Below are 19,822 nucleotides of genomic sequence, written 5' to 3'. Positions count from 1 at the left end.
GATGTCTTTCAGTAAATCCCACTGAGACAATGTGATTGTAATTTGAGGCTATATAGATAAAAATGATTTGGTTTGACCGTATCAGTTGTGGAATGTAAGTAAATACACTAACTGCACCACATAGACGTCAACTAAAGAAAACTAAACGATTTTAAATAACCCTGTTGGTTGAAACTGTGTTGCTGTTTTTCCTGAGCTCACAGGACGGCCACGCTACAAACACCTGATGATTTTATAGAACATGATGCATTTCTGACGATTAAACTTCCCAACAGATCAGAAATTAGTTAAAATGTGTTCAACCATAAACATCTACAGCACTAAAATGCAAAATACACATAAATGCAGCAGTAATACAAATCCAGAAAGACATCAAAGTGTGTATATGACAGTAAAACCCTGACAGAATACTTTTACTCTTGATATTTTAATTGCATTTTGCTGATAATACTTTAATAACACTGTTGGTTAAGTGAGGTTTTGAGTCCTTGAATCTCACACTGTGATATTAGTTGACTTTTTATTTGTAAATAATTAGACTATCTCCCAGTGATTTGATATGTTTTAACTGGGCCACTCAGATTAGATTTGGGTTTGGATGCTAAACATTAACACGTGGCCCCAGTAAACTTTGAGTTTGTGAAGCCAAATAGATAGAAAGTAGAAAAAAGAAGGTAGAGTTACGGATTTAAAAAATAAGGTATTAAACGACAGCAGACGGTTGCTTGCAGAGAAAATCAGATGTGAACTGTGTCGTGATTCTGTTTTTTGTTTGTTTTATTTTGAAAGTTTGCCCTCATGTGTCACTTTTAACTTCCTCCTGTTGTGTCACCTGCTCTGCATCTCCCTCTTTAACCTTTTTCCTCCTTTTCCTGCTTCCTCAGTTTCCAACTTCCTCTGTTTCTAGTGTTTTTCTGTGTATTTCCTTCACCTGTGCTGCTCCACCTCGCTCCACCTGTTCCATCTTGTTTTTGTCACTTCGTCCTGTGTTCATCCTGTTTCTTCTGTGTTTCACCTTGTCTGGACCACTGTCTCCTCTTGGTATGTTCCTGGTGTTTTTACTCATTTGTTTAGCTTTTCTTTTGCTTCTTTGGGTAATTTCGTATCAAAACTTCTCAGTTTTTGGATTTTGCTACATGGATTATTTCAGCTTTTATTAATAAAAGCTCGCCTTTAATTCCTCATTCTGTCTGCCTCCTGAGACTGTTTCAGCATCTGGCTCCTCTCAACTTTATTTAATCACCATAAATTGTGAACATGAGTTCATCACTCAGATTTACATAAACAAAATATAATGTGAAATATCCCTTTTCAAGTATGACAGAATCCACCCAACACTTGTGCTGTTTTAAGCAACTTATTATCAAATACATATTACATAAAGCAAATATTGATGTGTTTATGCAAATACAGAATATTTGCCTCTCAAAGACAGTGGAGTTGAATTAAAGCAGCAGAGTACATGTACCTCAGAACTGTACTACTTTCTTTTAGCTGTAGCAGTGTTATTTTAGATCACACTACCTTGCTCGGCCTCCCCACTCCGCCTCTGATTGGCTACATGCTGCCCAAAGATTGAACAGAGGCGAGATGTCTCACTCCGTTGTTAAATCGGAGCGTTGAAGACACAGTGTGAAAAGTGAAGCTGCAGCAATGCATAGTATGATAAAATAATGTGTTTTTTTGAAAATTAAAGTACATAAACCTATTGTACCAGGTCCCCCAAATAAAAGTATGAACCTGAACGTTTGAATTATATGACCTCTTTAAGGTTTATACTGTCAGTCTGTTGTTTTTTTTTTTTCCAGTAATAATAGTGATATTTCAGAGGCTGATTATACTTTTCATATAATACCCAGGTTGCTTTTAAAATCATGATTCATGTACGAAAGCTTTAATCTTCACTGTTGATCTCAGTGGAGTCGAAGGTTAAAATGAAAACGCTCAAGCAAAGAACTGATACCTCGAAAAGTAGAGTAAATGTACACTTAATTTCCACCACTGTATTATATTACGTTTGTGCTTTTGGTGGAAAAAAAAAAAACCCTGCTGGGAAACTTAAAGCCATCTGTACATCTGTGATAAGCTGCTCTGTTCTATTGTACAACCATCCATTCAGTATGTCAGCATCTAACCTGATATTTACAAGCAGATATTGGATCTGAGTCTTTAATGCTCGATGTATTTGCCTCATTTCTTGTTTTGTTTACCACCGGACCAGACAACCTGTTCTTTCGGTGAACTAATTATAGTTTGCATTTGTACACAAGCATTTACAGGATAGCATGGGTGGAAAAAACACTTGGCAGACGTGTCAGTGAGAGATTGCTACCGGTGAGCAGACAACAGGCTCCTCTGAAACAAGTTTGTCCACTTTGAGCTCGGTGAACGACTGTAAGCTGATAGGAAGCTTCATGGCCAATGAACGTATGTTAACCCCTAATCTTGCATGGCAACGGTGAGAGGTTATAAAAATGTGGTACATGACGTCCAAGATATGTTTTCACTTGCCTGCCAGCTTAGCGGCAGAAGGATTAATGTATTGCTCAAGGATGGTTAAGCAGGTTGGGCCAGGTTGGTGTCCTGTGTGGTGGTTTTCTGGCTGAGAACGACACGGTTCAGATGCAAGCTGCCGTCACAGAGTCAAAGAAAGTCTGTCCGTCTTTCCACAAGCACTTTTGGCCACGTAGGTCAAACCGAACCGCTGATTTCAGGAGTCAGAGTTTCCTGTAATGCTGCTTCATAATATTTGATCGTGAAGAAGTTACAGTAAATGAAAGTTGTGGATTAGCAGAGCTGTTTTCTTTGCAGTGATTCTTCGATAGTTCTGCAGGGACTGGGACAAGTGCGTCACCTGGTTTAAGACACACCTTTGAGCAGGTAGACCAGTTGTGGTCGAATGTGCAAAAGGCCGGGACGGCAGCTGTGATGGAAAAAACCTCACTAGTGTTTTACGCAGGTAGTATTTTTGGACTGGGGCGAGCCAGGGCTAACTTCTTTAGATACCTCTGCAATACAATAAATAGATAATGTCTCATAACGTCGAAACTGTTAATAACTAACTGATATATTTACAATAAGTAAACATGCACAAACTTGACCACAAACATCAAATCATGCCCAACAAACCTGCACCTTCAAATTAAAAGCACTCCAGTGGTTTGCTGTAATACAAAGGAGTGACCTTCACTTATTAGGTTGTTTACCTACAGAAAACTAATAATGGAGCAACAACAGTGTAGCGCCGCCTCACAGCTCAAGTTAGCAGAAAGATTAACAGCTTCTCTTGCCAGTGGCTTCATGTTGGCAGCAGAGCGATGAAGGAAAACTTGCCAACAAGAGTGTTTCTGCTGTTACTCTGCACCTGTAAGGTCGTTAATGGAAGAGGCGAGACTATTAATAGATTAATAATAGATGTATGTTGAACACTGAACAGTAATATGTGCACATAATAAATTCCAATTAAAAACATGTGGGACAAATCTGCGTAAAGCCTCTTTATTTTTGGATTTGAGGGGACAGATTTAGGCTGGGAGACGAGGATTGAGCTCCCTGGCAGAGCCAACTTGCCCAACATTTCACAGCTAATACCGCGTGCCGACAACAACAACCATCTTGGATTTCAGAGGGGCAGTTTAATAAACAATGCAAGCGAGTAAACAAGCTGAATTCTGGTTATGTGAACTAACCAAGTTAAATGAAACCATCAGAACCCTCTGAGTCCACACACCTGTAGCAAAGCGGTATGTGGTCACAGTTGTTTTAACATTGTCACAGCAGTAAACGTTTGGGGACATGCACACTGACGGCTTGTCGTGTGTGTGTCCTTGTTTGCTGACCGGAGGCCTCGCTGCAGCTGCTGACCCTTTGGCAGGAGGTCCCGGAGCGTCCACGCTGGGGTCCAAGTCTGTATGTGTCCTCTTAACACGCAGACCTACAGGCTTTCTGCACACCTGCCCAGCTCCGGCCTGTGTCTTCATTTCATAACCAGAGCTTTGTGTCACACGACGTTCACAACATGATCAATCCAAAGAAAGAACAGTGGATTTATATAATCATCTAAAAACTGGAAAACATTTAAATCTCCTTACACTTGAAAATCACTGAACAATGTTTTGTCAACACTTTGGCTGGTGCAGCAAAAGATGTGTGATCAGACGGCGACACCTAGTGGCTGAAATATAGAATAACGTGTATTTGTTAAAAAAGAAATATGAACTTGTAATCATCATGTGTTCACATTATAAAGCCACAAATACAATCTGACTTTACTATTTATACTCAATTGGTGTAATACATTCTTACATAGGAGTAAAACTACAGACTTGAACAAATACTAGTAAATAAATTTAAAAGTATAAGTACTAAAAAAAAAGTGACTTAATTATAGTGATTCCAGCAGATGTGTTTAATTACTTCTCTCTCTGTCAAACACTCATAGAAGGTAGAATTAGTTTTATATTGATATTATTTATTCAAGCAACAGTTCTCAATGAAATCCACATGGTATTTGTTTAATTGCAATGGATCAAGGCAAGGCAAGTTCATTTACAGTATATAGCATCATTCAGACAGGTTGCAGAGAAATAGAAATGCAGTGAAATAAGACATTGAAACATTAAGAAAAAGTTAAGGAGCACCTCAGATATAAATGCTTGATGGAGCATTTATAGAAGCACTTTCTCTGCTCTTATCTCTACAGTACAAACACTCACACACTGATGGAAGAGGAGCAGTCTGCAGTCCTCATGTCTTCATGAAGGACACTTTCGTTCCCAGGCAGCCTGAACCGTTTCTGGTTTTCTAAACCAGTTTTTCCTCCAGATCAGCTGCAGTAGAGATTATTTCTGATGTTCTGAGATTATCCCTGAATGTGTTTTAGCTCTTTAGTTCTCATATAAAACAAAAACAGAATCATCAACTCACATTTCAAAGCAGATCTGAGTAAAAACTGGGTAACATAATTTTGAGTTTTTGAAGACTTTGAGGCCGATGGGCTCTACATGTGGACAGAGACTGATCCTGTTATATCACTCCTGCATTCATTTCCTTTAGGAAGCAAAGTATGAATAATATCTGTTGTCACTCTTACGATAAGTTCTGCCACAGCACAGCAAAAAAAAACTCATAACACAAAATCTGGTCTGCTCAGACGTGTTCTGACAGGACTGTGAAAAGAAGCTCTGAGTGACAACGTAAAGAACAAACCAACGTAAAGACGCTCCGTAAGGTGTTGTTCCACAGCGAGCACCCAGAATAGCTTCAGTGCTTCTTGTCATGGATTCTCCAAGTGTGTCTGAATTCAGTTATTCAGGTTGTTCCATTAGTTTGTCACCTACATGTGCTGCGTATCTGACTTCCACAGCAGATGGTCGGTATCGCATTCAGAGTTTGATGCACAATGTCATCAATCAGTGGAGAAACTGACGAGATGTCTGACTCTTAAGCAGATGTTTGAGGAAGAAGACACCTCAGCTTTGAACACATGATACGTACATGTGGATGAGACTTTTCTTATATTGTTGAAGTGCACCAACATTTTCCCAACAATGCTCAAACCAGGAGAAGTGCATAATTTTACTGAAGGTAACTGTGTGTTTCATTTGGTCGCCTGTAGCTGAAACTTCCAGGAAGGATTCAGAGTGAGAGGAAGGTGAACGTGACAGGAAATGTTCAGTGGCTTAGTTGAGAAATTTATTAAACCTCAGTCTTACATTATGGACCAGGATTAACCCCAAACTACTGATCTGTGATGTCTCAAAATGCCGCTGGTGTATCAAACTGAGATTTAAATGCTCAGTATACAATTTCTGCGTCCTTCTGCATAATAAAATACATAAGTAGTATGGGATGATGCGAGTTGTTGTCTTAATTGTTAAACAAATACCATTTGGTGTGGAAAATATATCTCTCAGCTCAGACAAACATTGTCATAAAGTTATATTTTAAAGTTTTATTCACGTTGTGCTCTTGTTTGTCGACTTCCCTCCTCACTGTCTGACGCTCTTGATATGACAAATAAATAAAAAATGTTACCTTGAGCAAACTAGTGGATTTATCTGATTTGAACACTGTTAGAAACATTACAGATAATGTTAAGCACTCAACTCAACAAAATATAAAACTGGTCGCTGTAATGTAAAGTGTTTACATATAATATCTTTATGCCTGTAAATATAGACAGAGCGCTTCATATAAGGAATAGCAGTTTTTTAAAAGCTAATGTTAGTTTCTGTTTTTTAAGCTTGTATTTTTTTGGAGTTATGCCCACAGGTGGAAATCACAGGGGGAGTTCAGACCCTCCCTTTCTAGAAAAAAAGAGATTTGTCCCCATCAACAACCTTTATCTGTGAAAACACGTGATCTAAAAGTACATGATAATATGCAATTTAAATATGCACTTGTTAGAAAAAAGTAAAGATGTGTAGCAATTTGTTTTAAGTTTCTAAACATTGGTCCCCCCCCCTCCACATGCCTCACAGTGGTATGGTCCACTTCAAATCAACCTGCAGCTCACACACCTGTCCCTGTGCAGGTATCTCAGCGAGGTGCTGCTGGACCACAGTAAGTAAGTACACATGTTTTTTGCCACAGTTCACTTGAAAAAAAAGCTGCTATTTTTTAGGTTTAAGCACAAAAATCGCTGGTTTGGGTCAAAAAAACAGTGTTTTAGCTTCAAACTAGCTTCTGGTTTTGTCGTGACTAATGGGGCAAAACATTTCCTGGGTTCTCCTTCAAACATTCAGGAACAGTTTTCTGTTTCTGTCTCCTCAGCAGTGGAGAGAAATATCCACACTTGGTTATAGTGACAACAAGAAGAGCTCATAGATCATCTAGAAGTTTACAGTTCAGGAAAATAAGACTGTCTGTGAAAAAGGGGGCAACAAATCAACCATATTTATTAACCCTTTAAGCCCCAAGCCAATTTTCTAGGGTTGGGGTGATTCACAAAGTTTGAGGTTTAGTTGTTTATTTGAGTAGTGTTTGAGCTGTGTTTGGGTCATATAAACATGTTTTTACATGTTGTAGCCCAGCTTCTGCTGTTTAATTTGATATAAAATATGGGTTAAAAACCCCAAAGGTCCCCCGATTGGGGGATAAGCAAACACATTTTTGAGTTCAGTCACTGCATGAGGATGAATGAGGTCTCCAGTAGCTCAGCTGGCAGAGTGTGTCTCCAGTATTCAGAGGTTGTGTCCTCGCTGCAGTGGTCTAGGGTTTGAATCTGATCTGTGGCACTTGGCTTCTCGCCCCCATTTCCTGTCCGTCTTTAGCAGTTTTATCCAACAAAGCTGTGAAAAAGGTAAAAAAAAACAAAAAGTCTGAGGCCGAGTCCTCGGAGCTGTCGTTCTTCAGCTGTTCTGTCCTACAGAGCCGTGAAAAAGGTGTCTTAACAATAGATGTATCCAAATTTAGGGTCTGCATCCTTCGAGGGACCCAGCCGTTGTGGTCTTTGGTCTTGTGGCTGTGAAAAAGGCCTAAGTGTATAATTATCAAACAAAGAACAAGGTCCAGGTGTTGTATTCACTCCCATCACAAGGTGGTGTGATTACTCCACCGACAGTGTTTTTGCTCTAAACTCCTCTGACAGACTGATGGGAGCTGAAACATCAGGGACAGTTTCCTCCTTATTGTGTCGAATGAATCTGATTGTAAAGTCGATCCGTCAGTCCCGACACACTGACGGCTTCATGTTTTACAATACATGATTAATAAGTTTGACACTGGCAGGAAAATTCAAAAAGATTATTTTAAATGTTTTTTTTTGCTTGATGACATTTCTACAAATACAGAAAAAAAAGCAAGTAGAACATTGTCTCTTTTTTATTGGTGGAGTTTTACAGTAATTCATGTTCGAGGACGGATATATTGGCTCGGTAATTTGCTCTCCGTCTCTCTCTTTTGGCACGGAATACTAAATATTTGGGGGGTGGATTTAAAAACCATTAAGTGGGCCACATAAAAGAGAGCCCGGCGCCGTGATGGTCATTTCACCCCTCAAACAGGAATGGTAATTGGCTAATTTCTGTTCTAACGTGTGCAATAAAAGCCCTGCCAGCCCTTTTAATTACGCCGCCGTGAAAAGACTTGCTTTGCACAATAAAAAAAAACGGTGTCAATTAGTATGCAGAACAATGTTTAACATATCAGAAAATTAATCTACACAGCACTTTGAATTAAAAGTTTCTTTCTGGAATAACTAGGGCAGGCCAGCTGAGGATGCTATTGTATGTGGTCTAAATTACTCCTTTGTTACCGCTGTTGAAAAGCAATTAAAACAGGGATTCGAGTGTGGTCGTATTCTCCACAAACCTGTCAGTATTATATACTGGAAATAAAAAAGGAAAGAAAAAAAAAAAGAAGAAGAAGCTCTGCGTCTGCTATCTGTTCCAGCTGGAGCTCGGGCTCATTTATGTCGAAGCCTTGAAGTGAATTGGATTCTGAAAGGAGAAAGTATTGAGAAATTGGAGGCTCTGACGCAGAGTCGGGGATGATTCTTGCCAAAGGAGGTCCTGTTTACTCATGTTATTGTTACGGAGGAGATGAGCTTATCTGATACCTCGCTCTTATTAATGATGAGGGACTGTGCGGCTTGAATTTAAAAGCTGCCTCGGGCCGTGTTTTCATGCTGCTGGACTGTATTTCTCCCGCGCACATCCTCCACACTTGTCTCACGACGGTTTTACAGCTTCAGGTTTTCATTTTAAAGATGTTATGTTTGTTGTTTTGTATTATATCCTATTGTTCGACTATCTAAATTATCTTCTTACATATCTATGTGATCAGATTATCAAATTATTAAACGGCTAATGAGGCGTAACAGCCAAAAACAAAATGGCAGTTTTCACCAGGACTCAAGTCTGATCAATGTCACCTGGCTTCTCCATCTAAATGCCAGCAGCCCCGCTTCCCGGCGAGAGCCACCCCAGAGGCGGTCGGCAGCGGCTCATTTCCCTAAAACACACTCTTTTAATTAAACAAACGAGCATAATAAAGGAGAGGAAAGAAAAGGGAGATGCTCCGGCGATTCCCGTGTGAGGAGAAGTTCATTAATATTTAGAAACCCTGTGGGCTTCCCGGGATTTTCCTGCCGCTGCACTCGGAGTTCGCCAGTAATAAGGCGGCAAAGGTGCGGGGCGGCATGCTGGTGATGACTGCAGCTCTTGTTAGAGGTAGAGTTACTGTATACATGAGGAAGATGCTCTGGATCATCCTGAACGCTTTCGGTACTTCTGCATGTTGGATTTTAGGATAGAGAAGGTCAGCAAAAAGAAGTTTAGGCATCATACGACAGCAACTCGGCAACTCGTGTAGCAAATCCGAGGTGTTGTCTCCGACTGGCGAGAGGCATTCGTATGAATTTTTGCAGACGGAAACACATTTTCCGACAATTCCAACAGCATATGTAAGCACAATTACACCAGTTTCTTAAGAGTTATTTGGTTAGCTTAGCATAAAGAACGGATGAAGGAAGAAAAACAACCATTTCATCCTGAAGAAGACGCTGTCGAACAAATCTCTTGTGAAAAACAAAGCTTTCAGTTTCACCACAAAAGAAAAGACATTTAATGTGTTACTAGGAGAGAATTAGAGAGCCAGGCTGGACATTTCCTCCCGCTATCAGTGATTTTGCTAAGATAACTACTCCCCCGGTTAAAGCTTCATTATATCTGGACAGATATTAGCAGGATTTTACACTTTTTTTTAGTAGTAGTAGTTTTTTTTTAAAGAAGATGTATTTTGCTTTTTGTTTTTTTTCCTTCCCTTCAGTGTGTTATATTTGTTCTTGTACATGTAAAAGATCTTTAAAGTGAAAAAGTTCAACAGAAGCTCCTCTATCCCACAGAAAACACTGTACCTGAAACGCCTCGTCAGTAGTTCTGCCTTTTAATTCTGTGACTTTGTGACATCACACTGTTACATTTGTATCATTTCTGCTTAGCTGCTAGTCAGACACATAGGAATTGATTTAGCAAAGCTGCTTTTGTTGCTGTTAGTGCTGCTGGGTCGGGCATGTATGAGCTGACCAATCAGAGGACACTGGGTATTCGGGGGGGGGGGGGGAGTCCTTAAAGAGACAGGAGCGAAAACAGAGGGGGAATACAGAACTGCAGCACTGGACAGTATGAGAGAACTGCAATATATTCAGCCTCCTACTGATTATGAGGGTCATGTGTTATATAGTTTTGGATCTCTCAGCTAGAAGAAGTTTAATTTAACCTTTAAAAGTGTTTAGCGCTCTAGCTTTGTTCTGAACCATTAATCTTATGAGCTCAAATAAAGGTCATTAAGATTTTGAAATGATTAATCCCAAAGACTGTGGTTTTATATCATCCTCGTAAATCTGTGAGGAAGCGCTTCTGAATGCAAGAAAGAAAAGACTATAGAAAATATTTGGCAACAGAAGTTACAGACTTCTGAGTACAGTTTAAATCTGTACAGTCCCACATGTAGACAAATCCTTTTTTTGAGCACAGCTTATAGAAAGATTCAGAAAAAAGTGTCTCTTTTCCTTAAAAACATTATGATTATGAATGAATTAACCATCTTCCAGCTTATTGTTTCCAGTTATGTAATGCTGCTGTTTTTAGCTAAAAGCTTTAAGTCTCAGTACTCGAACTGCAAACAGCCACCAGACTAACTAATAAACCAGCTGGTGAACACGGTGCAGCATTTGGCAGCTAAAGAGTGAGATATTTATGTCAGTGGAGACCAAAACGGAGCTAAAAAGGAGAATGAATATTGGTGTTAAATCCATCAGGTGGACAGAAACATGACTTTAAATGAATGATCATGTTGCTCTGTGTCTGCTGGTGAGTAAAAAAACTGTTTGCTAACAAGCACGTTTGCCAAGCAAGATGATAATACGTCAGCGTTGTGTTTACAGTAAGTACAATTTATGGCACAAATTGTGTTTTGAGATGAATGTGCAAGTACACTGTGGCAATTTGTTGCATTTGGAAGCTATTTCAGGAGGTTTAGTTCAAGGAAGTTCACCGAGTGTAGCAGTATATATCATGTTTGTGTTCACCTGAAGTATTTTAAGTACCTAACAGTGACATATTCAGGGGAAGGTTACTGAAAATAACACTGCCGTTTCTGGAGAATACATTTGATTTCTCCTCAGGGGCTCGATGCAACTTTTTAAAAACCTGACTTTGATATCAAAGAAAGCTGCTGGTTGTGTTGGGCAGGCGTTCCATACTGTAGGCTTGTTGTATGCCTTTGTAGTCATGTTGTTGCTTGTCTCTTAATTGACAGAGAAAGTAGACCGGGATGTTATGGATTGTGGGTGTTATCTCTAGTCTAGCATCCCCTCAGCGCGCCGCGCAACTCATTTCTCACTTTTGGTTGCAGGGGCTTGGAGCGCGTCTCTTTCTTACAGCCCTCAGAAGTCAGGTGGCCCTCAGCCATTCCAGCTGTCTGTCGGGTGTCATTGTGAATCAGCATCACGCAGGGGTGTAAAAGACAATCACACAGTTTTACATGCTACATTTGCCTTTAATCGAGGGGAAATCGTGTGCGGAGCCGAGCCCCGAATAGAAATCTCCTGAAACACTTCTGTGCCTGTGTAATTAGGGCAGTAAATCTCCTAATTAGCTTGTTGCGTTGTCAGTGGTTTTAGCAGCATCCGGATGGGGAAGTGGGTGGAGGGTCTTGGGTGTGGCGGCGGCGGCGGCGGCGGTGGTGGTGGGGATCCAGCAGATGGCTGCATGTTGTCTTGCAGGCACAGAGTGGTGGAGCGGAGAGGCTGAGGCTGTGTCAGACGTTCCTCCGTCAGGCCACACTGCCAGGAGCCCGCCGACACCCCCCCACCCCTCCATCCCCTCATCCCTCCGACCCTGCTCTCCTCCACCCCAGCAGCCACAGAAGCAGAAGTTAAGAATAGAGGAAGTCTTGTCACATCGCATGTAAAGGCATCCTGTGTTCTGAGGGGCGATACACGCTGGAAACAAACAATCTGCGCTCGGCTGTGCGACCCTGATGTTTGTGGTTTTTCCCCTAGTTATTAGTCCCTTTTGGTCAGATACTGTCACAGATCTGCGCTGCTTACAGTTGAGTTTCGCCCTCAAGTTGACATAATCCAACACGAGCCCTACTGTTGGGTCCTTTTTTTTTTTTTTTCATTGAGCCAAGTCTGAATTTACCACTAGATTAAAGTACCTATGCTGTATCATTAAAGATTTCATGCTGTCAAGTCTTCTCTTTTCAATTTTTCATTCAACTGTATTTGTCAGGGGAGAGTGGAAGAAAATGTTTTAATGAGATGACAAAGACGCTTTGTGTGAGATGAGTGCGTCTTATTCAAAAACTTAACACACTGAAGATTGGATGTGCTGCGGTTTAGGGAATACAAATGTTGTAAAAAAAAAAAGAAAAAAATCCATGTAAATACAGTCAGTAGTTGGTCGCCGCTGCTAAAAAATCCACCCTATTTAGGACGAATCATCGCAGCTGCCCTGAGTCGTGCCTCAACCCGTCTGAAATCTGTTCTGACGCAGAGAACAAAAGCAGTTTCGGGGACTTCTTCCTCCTCCAGATGTTGAACTTGATTCGAAAAGAAAAGGTGATTTTGAGGGGGTTGGGGAGAAAAAGGGAGGGAGGGAGGGGGACAACGGCAGCTGCTGCAAAGAAAGGGAGCAGACAGGGATGGAGCATTACAGTGCAATGCCGAAAAGGTGAGACAAAAGCACAAAAACATTTCACGGCGGCAGCAGCACTGGGTGAAGTGCGCGCTTTGTTTGTCAGATGTTGTTGCGTCTGATGGATTTCTCGCTGCGCCTTCTTGTTTTTCTCTCCTCAACTCACCCTTCGTCCTCACATACATGGCAGCCCACACAAATACAATCACCCGGAGAGATCGCTGCTCATTGTTCGATAATGAAAAGTAAATGCCAGCTTTACCGATAATAGAAGACACAATCTCTCAGAAAGTAGCGTTTCAGGAGATATGCGAGATATTTATTCCTAGAAGCAACAAACACTTTTGTTTTTTTGCTTATGTTTGAAATGTACATTCTTTCTATACAGTGAATCATTTTAACAAAACAACAATAGTAATCAAAGTTGTAACCAACCAAGTAACCAATGATTGACTTCTTCCTGCGAGTCTGCCTCACCTGTGGCGTCCCACAAGGATCAATTTTGGGTCCTCTTTGTTTTTTCTTCATGTGTATCCTTTATGACATCTTTTACAGTCTCAAAAAAAAAATTTGCTCAGAATATGGCTGCTATGTTTACCTTCATCCTACCTGACAACCAGGTTTACAGGGTGGTACAATCATCCTTTTAATTAGATGTGGACAACAGCGCAGCATCTTTGGACTTTCAGCTCATTCAAAGTAAAGTCAGCGGGCAAAATTCTAGGATTTATAAACACATTAGTTCCACATATATTTTAGGTTTTCAAAAACAAAACTAGGTTTGAGTCTTTTTATGCTTTATTCACAGGTAAAACCCACAAACAGTGGAGGGAGAAGGATGATTTGATAAGTCTCAGCGGCTCTGTAGTCTGGTGGTACGGCCGCCAGACGGCCGCAGGGTGAACAGACTGTGGCAGGGCTGCACGATGTCTTTGAGTATCCTTTGAGATCTGCCGACATCGCTGTGGCTCAGGGGTAAAGCTAGCGTCTTGTTATCAGAAGGTCGCTGGTTCAATTCCCCTGGTCTGCATGTCAAAGTGTCCTTGGGTGAGATACTGAAACCCAAAGTGCTCCTGGTGTGCTGGCAGCCGCCACCGTCAGTGTTTGAATCACTGTAGGCTGATTTGGATAAAAGCGTCGGCTAAATGCCCTTATTGTAAATCTCACTTCACCGGTACTAAGGATCACCTATTAAAATACGTTTTTATTCAACAGCGTTTCTTCAGTCTAACTTTTGGAGTTACGTCGCTCGCTAACTCACGGCTAATGTGTGCTGAAACGATCTGGCTGTTTGTGGCGGATAAACACTCGCCAAAGTCAAAACCAGCGTGAGTCGTAAAACACGCCATTAATGAACGGACAAAGTAAAGTTAAGAGTAAAGTTATAAAGTTTTACTCGCGCTACTTTTAGTCTCTGTCGCTGAATTCCTTCCTCACTCTCTGGCTCTCCAGGGAGTTGTAGTGATACGCGATCAAATGAAAATCTACGTTACTTTTAGTAAAACTGTGGATTTCTAGTTGGAAGCATCTGGAATAATGTAAGTACACAACTCAACAAAACCAAAAGGATCAATGCACAAATGTAACATTTTATCTTTAAACATTTGTTATTGCTCTGTTTATTAATATATGTATTATATCTCAAAACTTAAAGTAGTGACCTAAAGTATCATGTAGTATATGAATATATTATAATGTAATTTAACATCCCTAGTAATATTTAGTAATATAGTAATATTTAACATTACTGTAACATGCCTATTTTGCTACAATTAATAAGTTGACAAGTTTGATGTGAATATTATTTCTGTCAGATGTCAGTTTGCAAAAATAAAAAACTAAAAAAAAATCCCGAAAGTGTCACAAACTACACAATTTGAGACGTGTGGTGTCCTATATATATCTCATATAGTTTAATTAAATGACATCCAGTGATTGAAAAAGATATAGTTTCAATTAAAGAGCTTTAATTGAAAAAGGTCATTTCAAAAACTAAATGTTCTATTAGAAATTCAATTACCTCGCAGAGAAAAGGAATATAATATAATTCTACATAATGGACTCTGGAATGTAATAAGTCGGCCAATTAACTATTTTTTATTTGATTTAGGTAGATTTTATGATCTTTGTTCACAATATCAATTACATGGAGAGCTTTGTGTAGGCAATGTTCATAATGGCTGTAAATGGCAGAGGAGGAAAGAACCCTTGACTAATTAATGCATCCCTAACCAGCTTTCAATTATAACACAAATCATGCACTAACACACATCTAGGTCAGGATTCTCAGCCTTTGTTCAACGCAGAGTTTCCCACAGAAAACTTACCTTTTTTTTTTTTTTTCCCCCTTCAAACTGAATCTAACATCAGGACCCAAATCTGGTGAAAAGGTTATAACTCTGCATGTGTAGTTGTTATGCTACGTCGGTTTAGTTTGCAGAGGTTGTAGCTTGGTGCTTTCTTTCTTTCTTTCTTTCTTTTTTTTTTTAAACCCCCGTCAGGTGAATCTTTGCTCCGTCTGGCTGCTTGTGGACGTTTGACAGATATCAATCAATCCACAGATGAGGTCAGCTGTTTTAATTTGCTCGCGCGGCGTCCTGGGAAATGAATATTCAGCACTTTGATGATAAAGCTTTGCTGTTTATGCACACTGACCACATTAATTTGCTGGCACTGTTACTTTTTTTTTTTTTTTTCTACAGCACGTTTGCTACAGCGTTCTGTACACGCTGCCGTTACAGGGGAAGCAGAAAATATCAATGTTTAGTGATGCCTTGGAGGTCATTTTCCTTTTTTAACCCCGGAAAGTCGGCTATCTTTTCTTTTTTTTTTTTCCCAGCGAAGCTCAGTTCGTCTGTCTTTTTTCCCCCCTGACTTTAGGACAAGACCGGCTAAGAATGGCAGGAAATGATGGCGACAGCGACAGAAAACATCTGCCAGGGAAACACAGTCTCATGAATAAGTCACATTAAAAATAGATAACATGGGAAAACTCTTAATTGATTTTGAATGTAAAGACTGACATTTACTACCAATAACATGTAAACCATCTTAAAGTCCGACCAAAAGAAAAAGACTATACGCATCGAATAGTGTTTCACAGTGAGGAAATGTAAGTAAAGTAAATATATTGTAGTTTTAAATCAAATTACATTCATTTAATAGCTGTAATTATTGGCAACTTCTCAAAATAAATGCTTATAATAAACATTTTTGTCATTATGTTACACATACAGCTGTCCCCGGCCTGCAGGGGCTTACACATTAAAGTTCTTATAAACTAGAGTCAGTTTATATTAGCTCACAGCCTGACATGACTCCAAAATACATGTGTGATGATGATCCACATATAATAATATATATAATATCTGGTGTAAGATGGTCAGGACAGTCTGAATCCGACTCCCCTGTAAATGTTTATTCTGATTTCTTGTATCATTTCTATCAGGTCAACAGAATTTCCCAACACTAAGGTCTAACCGTGGTTTCCCAGAATGCATCTATTGATCTTAAAGCAGTCAAATATCTAAAGATCCTCCTTAAACATACTGGAATTGGCTCGTAAACTCATAATGTTTAAGATTATAATTGTAAAATGTAAACGCTCCCTGAAATAAACTAAAGAAAGAGGAAAAATCCAGAAACGTGACAGAGGACATCATGACCTCTGTGATTCTGTGTGTTAGTAGCTGTCGTCTCATTTCTGCAGAAGTGTGTTGATTCTTACATACGTTGTGAAAGCAGAGGACTTTCACTTGTTATGGGGTTTTTTGTTTTTTAGAGTTTGGTGATGACAAATTTGTGTTGTGACAAAAAGCCAATCATCAACCTTAACACTGGAAAATATTTAATTTACATGGATGGCAGACAAAAATATTTTCAAATCTCATTTGTCTTTGTCTCCTTGATCAATTGATGGATCTCCAACCAAACCTGCCGTTTGTATGACAAGTAACATAATTTGCTTTCATCTGCAGCCGAAGCGATCAGACGATTTAATATATCAGCTGATCAACAGTTAATTATGTCTCAACTACTTTCAACTTTGTAGTTATTAAACTAAAATCTCTAAAATGTCTTTGTTACAGCTTCTTCAGAGTGAACATGAACCGCTTTTCTCCGTTTTATGTTATAAATTGTTGGTTTTGAACTGTCGGCTGCACAAAACAAGCGACTTGAAGAACGTCACCTGGACTCACTGTCATGAGCAGATCTCACAATGTTTCCTGACGATGTTAGTTGTTAATTGTTAATCAAGCCAATTGTTAGTTGCCACCTCATGTTGTTTAAGGCTTGAAGATGATGCTACAGTTCAGTGTGAGCTGTTTTCCAGCAGGGGGCAATGTTAGCCAGCGAGGGAGGAGAATCAGGGACAAGATGTTTTTATTTATTTGTATTTTTTTTTCTTTTACTACCAACCAAAACAGTGCGATGAACTTATATGTTGCCTGATATCAGCTAAACTCTACTACGAGGTGTGGTGAACTGTAACACACATCCCTGATTACAACACACACACACACACACACACACACACACACACACACACACACACACACACACACACACACACACACACACACACACACACACACACACACAAAACCCTGATATACAGAATGAAGTGAACTGGCCCTTTATGTTGAGGATCCACCTCACATGTACAAACGTGGCTCCAGAGTTTTAGAGCGTGTTCACGATCACATCGTCTGTGTGAGAGTCACCAGATAAACACACATCTGCTTCACAGGAAACAGACACTTTGATTAACCACATCAACTCCACCGACTGATGCAGCGCACAAAACTGACTTTATTACACGTTTGGTCTCAAATCCCCAATGTGAAAACACACACACACACACACACACACACACACACACACACACACACACACACACACACACACACACACACACACACACACACACTCAGTGTATCACTACGAGCTGAATAATTTTCACAGCACTTCTTGAGGCAGAGAGGAGTGTGACTACCACACAAGTAGCAGTGGATTATTATCACTGCATAATGTATTTTCACCTTCGTAGTCGAAGCGAGAGTGTCGTGAAATTATTCAGAATTATCACCAAAAAAAACAAGAGCAGGAATCCAAAACATCACCGGTCTTTGAGGAGAAACAGGCCGGGAACAGAAACGTGTTTTTGCACACACACACACACACACACACACACAAGCAGAGGTGTGTACTTTTGTGTCGGATATACAGAAACTTCCTTCTAGACAGTTTGGGAAGGTAACTAACGACTTAAAGGAGCACTGAGCAGTTTTGGGGAAGATATTTTAATCAGAAGAGAAACAACTAAAACAATGTAAATATCAAACTCTCTTAACTGTCACGACTGAATAAACAAACTGATCTTAAAGGACAACACAGTTTCATACTGTTTTTACTTTGTTTACATGTGGCGGACCCTGCCACCACTCTCAGTTTGTATTTTTACCTCTTTGATATTTAAGACATTAAGTTTTAAAACTACACACTGCCCCTCGAGGTGCCACTTATATTTCAACAACACAACATTTTAGAGGGTAATATTTTATCCGTCTGTAGCTGTCTGAGAGCTACGATAACGGATTACTTTCACATATATGTATAATACATAATGATTTTCTCAGAGAGGAAATTTACAAAGTGAGCTTTAGTAACTTACCAGACTACAAATTAAAATGTTACCTAAATGTTGATGCATTAATAATCTTGACTGAGAGGAAACACTCCCCTAATCCAAGTATCACATTATTAAAGTAATGTAACTTCATTACCTGCCGGTACTTTTAGATTACCTCAACATGAAACAGAAGCAAACATAGACGAGAGAAACTGAATATCAATTAAACGACTTTTTTTTTAATCTTAATACACAACTGTGTGTATTTGAGTGTGTCGGACTGAAGTGTTGTCGTGTGTGTGGTTGGTTTCAGACTAGAAACTGTAACGTAATCTTTATTTTTAAATTATAATCCTGTCAGTAATCCCCCTTTTTACTGAATGTTTCTGTGATCTAATTACATCTTTTTATGTAACTTTAACTTTTTACAGTTACTGTTTGTCTCCTCATTACATAATCCGTTTACATCTGATCCAAGCTTGTTAATAATAATAATAATATGATAACATCTTCTAAAAGAGACCAATCTGCATACTGAGTACTTGTACTTTGACACACAAATATGTATATAATTGTTCTACATTTTGCAAATATATGTTTATTTTATATCCAGTGTATTTCTCAGGGACAGTAAATATTAAGTTACTGTTAACAGGCCAGAATGAGTCAAGAAGCTGGTTTGCATCTGTCGTCCTTCTGCAGGTGAAACATTGTCGACCTAAAATTGCTCTTTTATTTGAATAAACATGAAAATGTGCATTTGCACATTGCGGTGATGTTTCTTTTACTTATATAAATGATGGTGTGTCCTTTTTTCAGCACTGCTTCTCATGTACGCAAGGTGATATCCTAACAGATAAGTTGCTAAGTACAAATCGATTGTACAACATTAAAAATACTAGTTGGATGTTTTAAAAAGATTAATGGAACGAGGAAACAGTGTTTTTTTTTTTTGAATCTGTCATCAGGTTCACATATTTACTGTGAGAGTGTATTTTATTGTTCCTTCTTCTTTGTTCAGCCTCTGAGGCATCGTGTCTCAGCCGGGCCACGGGGTGTCTATCAGAGTTAAGTTGTGGAGGGAGATTAAGCTTCTATGTGTGTTTGTGTACGTGTGTGTGTGTGTGTGTGTGTGTGTGTTTGTGTGTGTGTGTTTGAGTGAAGGGTTGGGGCGGCAGCTGGCCGGGGCTTTTTTTCAGCGCGCCCGCCTTGGGGAGCCCCCACTCCAGCTGTGATTGATGCGCTCCTGTTGCTGACCGTGCAGAGGCCAGAGCACAGGGACCCGCTGAGGCTGATGTTTATTTGTGGTCAGAAACCGCCTCGGTCAGGGGGCCCCGGTCGTCAAACATCTTAATCCTCACAAACACAGCTCTGGGTCTGATTTTCTCCTCGTAAAGGACACATCAAGCCTCCTGTTTTTTTTTTTTTTTTGCAGCTGACCGGAGGACACTGAGCTCAGTCTCTGCTGCTGCTGTCGTTTGTTTCTCACCATTATTTGAATGTGAAGTATTATAACATCAGCACTGTGTTCTTGTTTTTTTTTTTT

General features: G+C 39.8%; 1 protein-coding gene across 2 annotated transcripts in view; it reads left to right on the top strand.

Annotated features, from left to right (window-relative positions):
* Positions 1-6,544: 6,544 nt before the first annotated feature.
* pbx1b (pre-B-cell leukemia homeobox 1b) overlaps positions 6,545-19,822 on the top strand; it is a 123,916-nt gene continuing 110,638 nt past the window's right edge. The window contains exon 1 of one of the 2 annotated variants that reach the window (XM_037115577.1): positions 6,545-6,568. The gene's annotated coding sequence lies outside the window, so the exon portion shown is untranslated. The remainder of the gene's footprint in view (positions 6,569-19,822) is intronic. The other variant, XM_037115580.1, reaches the window with a different exon arrangement.

Source organism: Acanthopagrus latus, chromosome 11, assembly GCF_904848185.1.
Source record: "Acanthopagrus latus isolate v.2019 chromosome 11, fAcaLat1.1, whole genome shotgun sequence".
In the NCBI taxonomy this organism is placed as follows: Eukaryota; Metazoa; Chordata; class Actinopteri; order Spariformes; family Sparidae; genus Acanthopagrus; species Acanthopagrus latus.
This window is presented reverse-complemented; position numbering and strand designations above follow the sequence as displayed.